A 12,681-nucleotide genomic window follows, 5' to 3' on the forward strand; every position below is an offset into this window, starting at 1 on the left:
AAAAGAAAAAGTAAAATGCTCATGAAGTGACTCTCAGAGCAGTTCTAGAGGTTATGTTTATATACAGAAGATGCAGGATTCATATTTAAATAGTATTTTTACGGTTTAATATCAATGGACACTAGTTCATATCGCATTTTGATTGAAGTGTACTGACCTACTTTTGATTTATTCATCCAAAATTTGGCAAATTCCACATTATACAGTAAATTCCAATTTTATGAATGGATTACGCGATTCTGTCTGCATTTTCCACATTGTGGAAATCATAGGGCCTTATTAATTAAGATATTTGTGTTAGTGAGTTGAATTTGAGAATCAAATTAGTCTGAATGATTCATTCATAAATGGATAAAAAAAACAAATAAACTGTGAATGTAAAGGATCTGACTTAAAGTTTGATGCATTTATGATACTTTTATTGTGTTTTTTTTTTTGGTCTTTTGTTATATCTTAATTTTAATTTGGTAATTATGGAAGGCACAAGGGTTAATGAGTAAAGTGAATCACAAATTCTGTGTAATTAAGGCTAAATGTATCTTTAAAATGAATGACTAACATTTTATGGGCCAGGCACAGATGTGTGCTTGTTAAAGATAGCATTCTTTGAGTGATTCATTTTATGATTCACACTGTTTTAATGCCAGTTGTGATCCACCCACACGTTGCATTGCAGGTTTAGATCTTCATACTTAACACTTGCAAAGACGCACACACGTATCATCATGAGGAGATTACAAATCAGAGGCTGTTTTCTTACTCTATGCAATGAGTGGGCATACTCATTAAATATTATATCAAAGTATGAGTCATTTTATGTCATGGTAATGTTATTTATCAGAGTGTACTTATTTTTGCTTTTGGAAATTCAACAAAGATTTTATGTATTAAATAATCATATAGTAATATAGCATATTTTTGGACAGTGCAGTGAATTTAATTGATTGATTGCTCAGTGGTGTAACACAGTTCTTGGGAGCTCCGCCCACAAGTAGTGATGACATGCAGAAGTGTTCAATAAACTTCCTTGTTTTTGTCATTTTACATTTATGCATTTGGTAGATGCTTTTATTCAAAGCGACTTAAATTGCATTTATATTTGCAAATATATTTAGCTATTTCTTTGCAATCAAGCCCGTGGCATTGGTGTTGCTATCGCTTCTGTGCAATTAAAAAAAAGTCTAGACGGCATTGATTAGGCCAGATTAATTATAATTGTATTGTATTCTTGCTGTAGATCCTCTGATAACTCAAAGTTAGTCTAGCAACATGGATTTATTTAGCAGTTGAGTGTCGTTTGAATAATAATATTAATAGCATCAGGCATGGGCTGAAAGGAAATTGTCAATGCAGTTCAATGCATAAACTGGACAGCACTGTTAATTATGGCCTTATCTTTTCTTGGTTATAGATCTCATGACTTCAGTTTGTGACCATATTGATTTGATCATTTTCCTTTGCTGCAGTCCCCACAAAGTGCACTTTATGAATGTGATTACATGATACTGTTACTGTAATATTGCAGACAGTCAGTGCACTAGTTGGCAAAGGCAGCTTTACTCCTCTGTGAATTTTCCCATGAGCCTCCAAACAATAGAGGATGAGTAGGAGGGACAAGCATTATAATGACGATGGTGCTAATCTAATTGTGCTGGCTGGCAGGATCACTATAAGAAACTGGCTCATTTTTCACAGTGTTTTCCCAGACAATGTCTGGAGTGGCTGTAGTAAACAAATCTATGACTATGACACATTTAGATACGAGAACAGAAGCTACATTCTTCTCCTGCAGGGTATTGCCAAAAGTCTTTGTTTATAGGACTATAAGAGAGCTGGGAGAATCAAGGAGGACTGGAATAACTCCTTGGTTTCATAGATCCCACATAAGTACACAATGTGATTGTCATCTTTGCTCTTGAGCACCCATACAATTTTATCCAAGCAACTAAGCTATAAATGTTCTTTGAGTACATTGAATATCACAAGACCCACTTTTTGTGTTGCAGGTGTGGAAATTACAGTGTAATAAAAATCAAGTAACCACATACGCTGAAAAAAATGGGTGTAGGATCTTCGCTCAGAAGTTGCTATTAAATTTGACAAACAATTACAAAGAAATGGTAAATAAATAATGCAGTGAATTAAATGTGAAATTTTGTTGAAGCTGAAGAACTAAAATGCTATTTTCGTAGCATTACATACGTACTACATCTTAGCAAAACATACTCCAGTAATCTTTGTTTTATTGACAACTTTTAATTTTTTATTTTTTTTTTGCAGTGGAATGTTAACCAATTCCAAGCATGACCCATTTTCCAAAAACATTGTTTCTCATCTGTTGAGACCTATTTTGGGTTGCGGGTATAGAAAATTCAGTATATTAAAATGCAACTAACCACATACATTGAATAAATTGTTGCAGGATTTATTTTAAAACAATTTTCACTCAGAAATCGCTAGTACATGTTTACAAACAATTACAAAGAAATGATAAATAATGCATTGTTGAAAAAAAAAAAAAGTCGCTAGTCTTTTGGAACCACAGTCAGGGCCACTCATTTGTTTGTGTGCCAGAGGAAAAGAAAGGCATAATTTTACTCTGTCTATGAGAAGAGGTTGCTTTTGATGATGTGACGTGTGTGGCGGCGAGAAGCCGAGGGACAGACGCATAATGTCGAAGATGAATAAGCAAATGCGTAAATCGATGAACTCGGGCCCCGGTTCTTTTATGAAGCTTGTCGTAAAGCCATCATTTAGGATTTGTGTCAGCATAAACAACCTGTCTTGGCTTTTTATGGGAGGTATGGAGGAATGGAAAGCGTCTATATTGCCGAGACAATTTTGCGGATGACCTTTAGTTTAGTGGCTGTCAATTTATCCTGCTGAGTGAAAAAGCAAAAAAATGTAAGCGCAAATGTGCTCTGACAAGGCCGGTTTTCAGAGCAATCCAGAACGTGTTTCGAGATATCGGTCATTTAGACGAAGTAACTGTTTCAGGTTGTTGCTGATGGCCTGACCTCTCTCGACTGCGCCTTTCAAGACTATTCTCAGTAGGGACCAGCCACATTATTACTACAAATTTAGGCAGCCTGGATAAAACACCTAGTCTGGTTTGCAGGAGTGGGGGAAAAATGTCAGTGTTGCATCTATATTGTTATTTTTGCTCCCCATCAGGTTTATTTTCAGTTTTGCTATTGCGAAATAGGCTCATTGAGAGGGTGTGCACTTGTCACGTAGCATAGCTGATGGAGAGCCAGACATTTATGGACCCCCAGGCCACTGTTAGGCTTGGGAATTATGAAACTCATAAAACCAGCTTGACTCTAGCAGTTAGGCAGACATAATGAAAGGAGGGCCTTGAGACAGAGAGATCACCAGTCTGAGTTTGGAAATGTCACCCAGACTTATGATATGATCAAGAGGACTATCTCTGGTGCCCAAGGTGTCCTCTAAATTGAGCGCTCTGCATATAGAACGCCATGATAAGACAATGACCGATAGAAGCATTTAACATTTCTATACATGCTGCTACAGTTTTTGCATAGTCATCAGAATAATTCACTTATTCATCCTGTTATCATTTATTCACCTTCATGTTGTTTTGTATGACATTCATCCATGGATCATAGAAAGATTTGGAGACTGAAGAAATGCAATGCAAATATATTTATTTTCTATATTTTGGAGCTTTAAAAAGGATGCAAAGTAATAGAGTCATATGATAGCTTTGTGTGATGAACATCAAAATACTAGATTTTATTTCCTCAAAATGCTGAGGTCTACCTCAGCTCTCAGTGGTTGCAATGAATGGTTTGTTCTTTTGGGTCAGGTCTTTTAACCAGATCAGTTAACAAGATCTTTTTCCATGATTTATTCACAATTCAAACTGATCTGGTTCTCAGGTTCAATTCACTGACTCAATGTCCCAGCAGCTGAAGCTCACTAGAGGGGAAGATTATCAGGAAATTTCAGTGTGTTTCTCACAAAACCCTATTTTATGACTTCAGATTCATGAAGTCCATGGTATTTTGGGTCCATTATGAAGCTTGAAAGCTCCTGTCCTTAATCATTGTAATTGCTTTGAGTAAAAAATGACCAGCACAGTCCTCAGTACCTTGAAAGTAAGGAAATCCTACTGGTTTGAAACAATATGATGGTGAGCAAATGGTCACAGACAGTGTAATTCTTCTGTAGCTGGAAGAATTCCCCTAAATATGACCTACAGCAACAGACCTACAATTAGATTAGCACCCTTATTTTTAATAGAGGCTACTAAATAGTGATATAAATTAAACACATTTATTATTATCATTTTGACATTTATTATTGGAGGATTGTCATAACTGCTAAACAGGATGGTTAGATGTCAGTTGCCTGACAAAATGTATACCATTTGGGAGATGCACAAAAATACTGGAAAACGAAGACACTTTGGATACATTTTTGAAATTCCATTTGGTAATGCTACATTTTTGTTTTATTTTATTCATTGATATAATGAAATGTTAATATTTTAATGCATGAAAATATATTTTAACATTAAAATATTATTTTGTTTTTAACCCGTGCAGGGTCTCTTTGCTAAATGAAACTTACGCCACTAGATCCCACATCTTACACTTCATACCCTGGGGTGCCAAATTATTCTAGACTGCCACTGAAATGACTAGTGATTATTTTATGAAAACAAAATTGTTTTAAGAGTATTACATTTAACACTATAAGAGAACACCGAGGTAGAAAATCTAGTACCTTTACTGGGCAGAAGTTGGCAGGAAAAGAGGCTTACATTAGAAATGTCCAATAAAAGATAAAAGGTTTTGTGGATTTGATCGGCACAGAGAAAATAAATGTTATGCTTTTCATGTTGTAAGCGGAAATAGGTAACAGTCAGATGGGCATCCCCATTGAAGTAGGTAAAGAGCACAGTTTTAGTGTAATTGAAGTTTTAATGACAGGTCCACGATCTTTGATCTGGAAGCCAGACCCTTGGAAGAGTAGGCCGAGGAGATCAAGGTAAATTCGGTGGAGGGAGAGGATTCTACGAGATCACCAATAGCAAGCGAGAACAGAAAGAATCATTAATTCACCCAGCCTTTAACAGGATGGAACAGAAACGCCATCTCCAATAACAGTCTGCCTTCTGACAATTAATACCCATGTTTACACCTGGAACTAGCAGCAGGATGTAATGAAAGCTAAGTGTTGCGGCATATGTGTCAAACTCTGCTGTTTCCCCGGGTGTATTGTCGGAGAATAGGTTTTTAAAAAATCCTCCTTCCTCTCCTGTGGACAGATAAGAAAGCAAGCAGGTAGGTGGTGGCTTCCAACAGAAGATCAATTTTTAACTGATGCACTAGTTCATCTTCAGCTTGCCATGAGGAACTGCCTGAGCATAAAGTGGGTATTGGTGAAATCTTTATGAGCGTATCAGTCATTTGTGATTCGATAATTAGGACCCAAGCACCCAAAGTTTTCTCCTTATTTTCCTGCCTATTCCAACTGGCAGCCCCTAGAACCATATGGCAATCTAATTTGATCTCTAATATTTGCTAACGTGCATCTTAAACAAATGTATTCTTGAGGCAGTGCTGCATAATAGTTATTAAATATTTTTGATAAATACCATACAGTTTGCATGTATCATCAACGAATAAACAATGACACGGCATGAGTTCATATCTTTGCGATGCTTCATTGAATGCGTAATGGGTTACTGTCACTATGGCATAAAACATTATCAAAATATTCTGCTGTAAATAAGGTCTAGAGTCATGTTGTTTTGCTCAATGTTTGTTTAGAAATATGTAGAATACTATAATAAATTTTTAGAGTCCCCCCCACACACAATTTTTCCACCATTTTGAGTCAATGCACATTATGGTTATAATAGTTAACTAAAACTTTTTATTTAAAAAAATATATTTTCTTTACTCGGAATAAAATAATATATATATATATATATAAAAAATAGAATTTATTTGATTCCGATTAGTTGCCAATAAAATGTTACTTGAGATAAAATAAACTATAACTGATATTAAATAAAAAATATAGTGCTGTCAAACGATTAATCGCGATTAATCGCATCCAAAATAAAATATTTAGTTTACATAATATGTGTGTACTGTGTATATTTATCATGTGTATATATAAAGACACACATGCAGCATATATTTTGATATTTACATGTATATATTTATATTCATATAAATTATATCATATATAAATATATTTAATAAATTAACGTAACATTTAAAAAAATATATACACATGTATGTGTATTTATATATACATAAATGTACACAGTACACACACATACAGGTACATCTAAAAAAAATTAGAATATCGTGAAAAAATGCATTGTTTTGTAACATTTCAAAAAGTGAAACTTTCATATATATTTTACATTCATAACATGTAAAGTAAGACATTTTAAAAGTTTTTTTGTTTTAATTTTGATGATTAGAGCTTACAGCTCATGAAAGTCAAAATCCAGTATCTCGATATATTAGAATATTTATATTTGAGTTTCATTAAACATCCAGAGCCCACCCGGTCTACACAATCCTCCACTCGTGGCAACGGGAACGAGTCAGCCTTGGTGATTTTATTCACCTTGCGATAGTCTGTGCAGGACCGAAAAGATGAGTCTGGCTTGGGCACCAGTAAACAGGGGGAACTCCACGGGCATGTACTCCACCTCCTCCTTCATTATTGCACGTTTATTTGGGCTCACTCTGTAGGCATGCTATTTAACTGGCAGAGAATCACCCACATCAATATCATGGGTCAGCACTGAAGTTCTGCCTGGCACATCAGCAAACAGTGAAGGGTACTTGGTTATTAGCTGCAGAAGTTCTTTACGTTGGCAGACTGTAAGATAGGGAAGAGTGTTAGGCAAGTTTTGCAGAATTACTGAATTTTTAAGCCTTTCACATGAGCTGACAGGAACTTTGTCTAGCAATCCATCTTCGGCAAGACAATAACTGGCAGTCGAGACCGCAGCTACAGAGGTAACACTTGCAGTAGAGTTGTACGTTTCCTCGCCACGTTTCAGATATCTTTTCAACATATTTATGTGACAGACGCATTTACGTCTTGTTACGGTCTGTGGTGGCAATCACATAATCAGTGTCACTCAGGTTTCTTTCAACAGTATATGGGCCTGAAAACTTTGCTGCAAACACAGAACCTGGAACTGGTAAAAGGACAAGATCACCAGGGTTGAACTTGCGGTTAACACTCTTCATGTCGAAGTGTGACTTCATTTTTACTTGGGTAGCATTTAAATGCCTTTTTGCAATGTCCCAGGCACGATGCCGGCGTTCTTTGAAAGAACTGACATATTCTGACACTGACACAGGCGAACGATTCTCAGAAAGCAGCTGTTCACTGAGCATTTTCATCGGGCCGCGAACCGTGTGGCCAAACACAAGGTCAGCAGGAATAAACCCGGTTGATTCCTGCACAGACTCACGAGTGGCAAACAGAAAGGAAAGGAAGCCCCTCATCCCACTCTCTCCCAGTTTCAACACAGTATGCACGAATCATGGCTTTTAAGATCCGATGATACCGCTCCAGGGCCCCCTGTGACTCAGGATGATATGCACTTGATATGTGGTGCGACACTCCCATTTCAACTAACATTTGCGTGAATTTCTTTGAGGTAAAGTTTGATCCTTGATCTGTTTGTATCTCTTTGGGTAACCCAAACGTAGTACAAAACTTCACAACAGCCTTAATCACAGCAGGAGATTTAATTGTGCGCAAAGGAACTGCTTCAGGGAACCTGGTTGCGGTGCACACGATGGTCAACACATACTGGTAAACCACTTTTGGTTTTAGGCAGTGGACCTACACAATCTAATATCAACTGTTCAAACGGTTCACGGCAGTCAAAATGGCTTCCATTTCCTCATTAACACCCCGTTATCACAGTAGTAGGCAATTCTAGCTTTGTGCACTTTCTTACAGTCAAGGGCAGCATCAAAACATAAAATAATAGGGTCTGCCTTTCGCGCAGCAATTAGCTGATCTCAGCCAACACCAAGAGTCTCATGTGGGTTATTTACATCAACACCTTCCCCCATTAACTCACATTTGAGAGTTTCAAAGGGCACTTGTAAGAATGAGTCAGTAAGATTTACGTCTTCAAAACTTTTTGAACTGTGCTCGGGTCACTGCACACACAGGAAATGTAGACGGGAATTCTTGGGAAAGACTAGAAGTATCATCAGCTTTACCGTCGTTCCCTACGATAGGTCTGGGAAAAACTTGTATTAACTTGTATTAACACTGTACTATCACCAATAGCAAGCGAGAACAGAAAGAATCATTAATTCACCCAGCCTTTAACAGGATGGAACAGAAACGCCATCTCCAATAACAGTCTGCCTTCTGACAATTAATACCCATGTTTACACCTGGCCTAGCAGCAGGGTGTAATGAAAGCTAAGTGTTGCGGTATATGTGCCAAACTCTGCCGTTTCCCCGGGTGTATTGCTGGAGAATAGGTTTTAAAAAAATCCTCCTTCCTCTCCTGTGGACAGATAAGAAAGCAAGCAGGTAGGTGGTGGCTTCCAACAGAAGATCAATTTTTAACTGATGCACTAGTTCATCTTCAGCTTGCCATGAGGAACTGCCTGAGCATAACTTTATGCTCAGGTAGTTCCTCATGGTATTGGTGAAATCTTTGAGTGTATCAGCCATTTGTGATTCGATAATTAGGACCCAAGCACCCAAAGTTTTCTCCTTTAAATGATCTTTTCAGATAAATTAAAATTTTGCATTTCATTTGGAAATCAATATCTGGAGTCTGGAGGAAGACTGGAGAGGCACAGAACCCAAGCTGCTTGAAGTCCAGTTTGAAGTTTCCACAGTCAGTGATGATTTGGGGTGCCGTGACGTCTGCTGGTGTTGGTCCATTGTGTTTTATCAAGTCCAGAGTCGATGCAGCCGTCTACCAGGAGATTTTGGAGCACTTTATGCTTCCATCTGCTGACAAGCTTTATGGAGATGCTGATTTGCTTTTCCAGCAGGAATTTAGCTTCCTGCCCACAGTGCCAAAACCACTTCCAAGTGCTTTGCTGACCATGATATTACTGTGCTTGATTGGCCAGCCAACATGCCTGACCTGAACCTCATATGGAATCTATGAGATATTTTCAAGAGAAAGATGAGAATCCAACAATACAGACGAGCTGAAGGCTCAATAGTGCCTCAGCAGAGCCACAGGCTGATCGCTTCCATGCCATTCCTCACTGATGATGAGAGTTTGTGCTAAAGGAGCCCCGACCAAGTATTGAGTGCATAAATGAACATACTTTAAAGAACTTGATCTTTTCTGTTTTGCAAATCCTTTTTTTGATTTATCTTAGGAAATATTCTAATATTTTGAGATACTGGATTTTGACTTCCATGAGCTGTAAGCTCTAATCATCAAAATTAAAACAAAAAAACTTTTGAAATGTCTTATTTTAGATTCATTACATGTAAAGTATATATGAAAGTTTCACTTTTTGAAATGTTACAAAAAAATGCAGTTTTTCACGATATTCAAATTTTTTGAGATGTACCTGTATATTATGTAAACAAAAACTTTTATTTTGTATGTGATTAATTGCGATCAATCGTTTGACAGCACTAATAAAAAAACACAAAATATTTGATTTCTTGCCAAGCTGACATATTTCGTTGTTTAGTTTACTTGATGTAATAAAAAAGAAAAACTTACTAAAACTGAATTCAAATTTAATGAATAATATGTACAACTACACAGCAAGCATTTATTATTGCTCAAAGCAAACAACTTTACTAGACACCAGTGCTTAATTTGTAAATTATGAGGTCCTGAAACAAGAGCCATTCAACAGTGCAAGTATGCAGTTTGACGGGATGCAACAAAACTAAATTGCTCCCATTAAAGTCAATAAAGCTGTCTACATCATGAACTTTGTGTTCTTATGGTTCAGACAGCTTTTTGTTATTATGGGAGCATGCCGATGCATCACCTGCAATGTAGATAATAGCATATAACAGGTGCACTTCCCAATCATTAAAATTGCATTGCGGTAAATGAATGCGTAAATAGATAACGTTGATAGCAAAGACTACTTTTAAAGCATATAAGGTAGGGAATCCATTTAAATAGGTGCCCGATTCAGCTTGTTGACTGCTAGAAATCAGGTAAACATCACTTCATTGCTGAAAGTCAAGATGATGTGGTCAGTACTACAACAGGCAAACACAATGATGCACTTGGCATTTAAGCTGCAGTAGTAGGTTTAATAGCTTCTCTAAAGTGTGATAGGTGAGTTTGATGTCCAGACTGCCATGCTTGAGGACATCTGAATGCTAAAGGCCATGTCTCTGAAGTGCTCTGTGCTCTATGATAAAAATCTCTTATTTAGACTCGATTCAGAAGAGTCATTCATGGATGAGTCATATGGCACAAAGAAACCAAGCTGTGTTTTTCGTGTCAAGCTTAAAAAATCTTATTGTACAGCCAAAGCCTATTTTGTAATTTCAGTCTTATTTTTGTGGTGACTTCACATAACATTTCCACAATTTTTTCTCAAGACAAAAAGTAATTTAACTCATGTTGAACTTTTCTGCCCAGCTGTTGGGGCCTTTTGTTACAATGGGAGCCATATGCTATATGATATTTAATGGCTTTTCAGCTATAAGCAGTAAATTATTATTATTATTATTATTATTATTGTTTTAGTTTAGCATTGCTGTAATGTAGCCTGGTGTTTTTTGCTTTTTTTTGAGTTTCCAGCAAATATAGATATCACTTAAGGTTTGATTAATGTAAAAAAACTAAAAAACTGTGTATTTGTATTTAATAATAAATGTACTACTGGTATTTTATACAATGAATGCTATAAACGTATTGATAATTGTTAGTTAATAATACCTAAAAACAAATGTATCCTTATTGTAAAGTGTTACCAAACCATGAACTTTTAATTTTAGTGCATGAGTATAGTGTTTTTTTTGTGTATTTTAAGTTTCATTTTAATTTTAGTTTGTTTTAGTAATTTTATTTTTGTCATTTGCCTATAATAAAAATGGCAAAAACATAAAAGGACTAAAACTTACATTATTTTTAATTGTTCAATTATTTTATTTCAGTTTTAGTAATTTTAGTACTTTACAACTTTTTTATTTTAGTTAGTTGCCAAGACAACATTTCAATCTTTTTAAGTTATTTTATTTCAATTACCAAAAATGATTTTTGGTAGTTTTGGAATTAGTTAATAACAGCACTGGTTTGTATGGAAGGCCGTTTCTGCCACTAAATAAAAGGTAAAAAAGGCAATTGCGACTTTATATCTCATGATTCTTCATTTATTTCTCACAATTGCGAGTTTATATCCTGCAATTCTGAATTTGTAACTTGCATTTGCGAGTTCATATCTCGCAATTCTGAGAAAAAATGTCAGTATTGCAAGTTTATATCTCGGAATTCTGAGAAAAAAAAGCCAATTGTGAAATATAAACTTGCAATTATGAGGCAAAAGTCAGAATTGTGAGAGAAAAAAAAAAAAAAATCGAAACTACCTTTTTTAAATTTTTTTTTTTTTTTTACATTTTCAGTGGAAACGAGCCTCCATAGGTTTGAAGAATAAGATCTATTAAAAATATTCAAATGAAATTAAAGCTTTTTTTTAAAAGGTATTTGAAACCAGCTATTAAAATGACTTCTACAGAAAAACTGTTGACTCAAAACAGTCTAGTTACTGATGCACAGCCCTTGTGACAACTTCCTGTGTGACAACTTGCCCCTGTCACCCATACAATAGGCCTCAGCCAAAGATTTATAAATTTTTTATCATAATATCACGCTTAATTGAAGGAATCATTACAGTCAAGCTTGCATTAAGCTACTATAGTGCATTTTAAAACCACCATCAACAGGCAGAATTTTTAGCATATTCTTGTTTGTTCATGTCCTCCCCTGTGGCGTGTGGGAATGTAGAATCTGGTCATGCTGACAGATGAGTTGTGTTTTCCTTGCAGGCTGCCTGTGAATTCAAATACTACTGAAATTCTTGCGGTATAGACAGACAAAGTGCCCTTTGATATAGGCTATCCACTCACTCACCTCTCATTATAAGTACTCTCGAATGCTTATTAATTCAATACCTGGACCCTTAACAGGGGAAAAGGAAGCTGAGATGCTTTGAGAACCAACTCCATTACTGCATTCGGCCCATTTTTCTTCATGAAAGTGGTTTACAGGTTTGAAAAATGCATGCTTTTATTGCTGAGGAAAAGTGCATCTTTCTGTTAAAGGAAAAAAAGCTACAAAACAAAGGCTGAGTCTGAAAGAATGGCTTTTGTGTTTCTATAAAAAGACATTAGGGCGGAAAGGTTGATGACCCATTTTAGCAAGGGTTGGATGTCGTATGTTGGATATGAAGGTACCAACGGCCCCGTGAGATAGAGAGAGGGCACTAAGATGAATTGCTGTGATTAAAATCGTCTCTCTTCTTCAGAAACACAAACAGAGAAGGAGCTTTTAAAGCCTCCGATGGTGAGGATTTTCTTCACACTAAAGAGACGGATCGCTCTGGAATGAATGGTGTTGGGAAGAGATAAGCCAGCCTGGCTTTTGATGGATATCTTTTGGCATGAAAAGGTAGAGAGGAGAGAGTTTCCGAAACCGATGTT

This window comes from Barbus barbus (assembly GCF_936440315.1).
Source record: "Barbus barbus genome assembly, chromosome: 20".
Classification (NCBI taxonomy): Eukaryota; Metazoa; Chordata; class Actinopteri; order Cypriniformes; family Cyprinidae; genus Barbus; species Barbus barbus.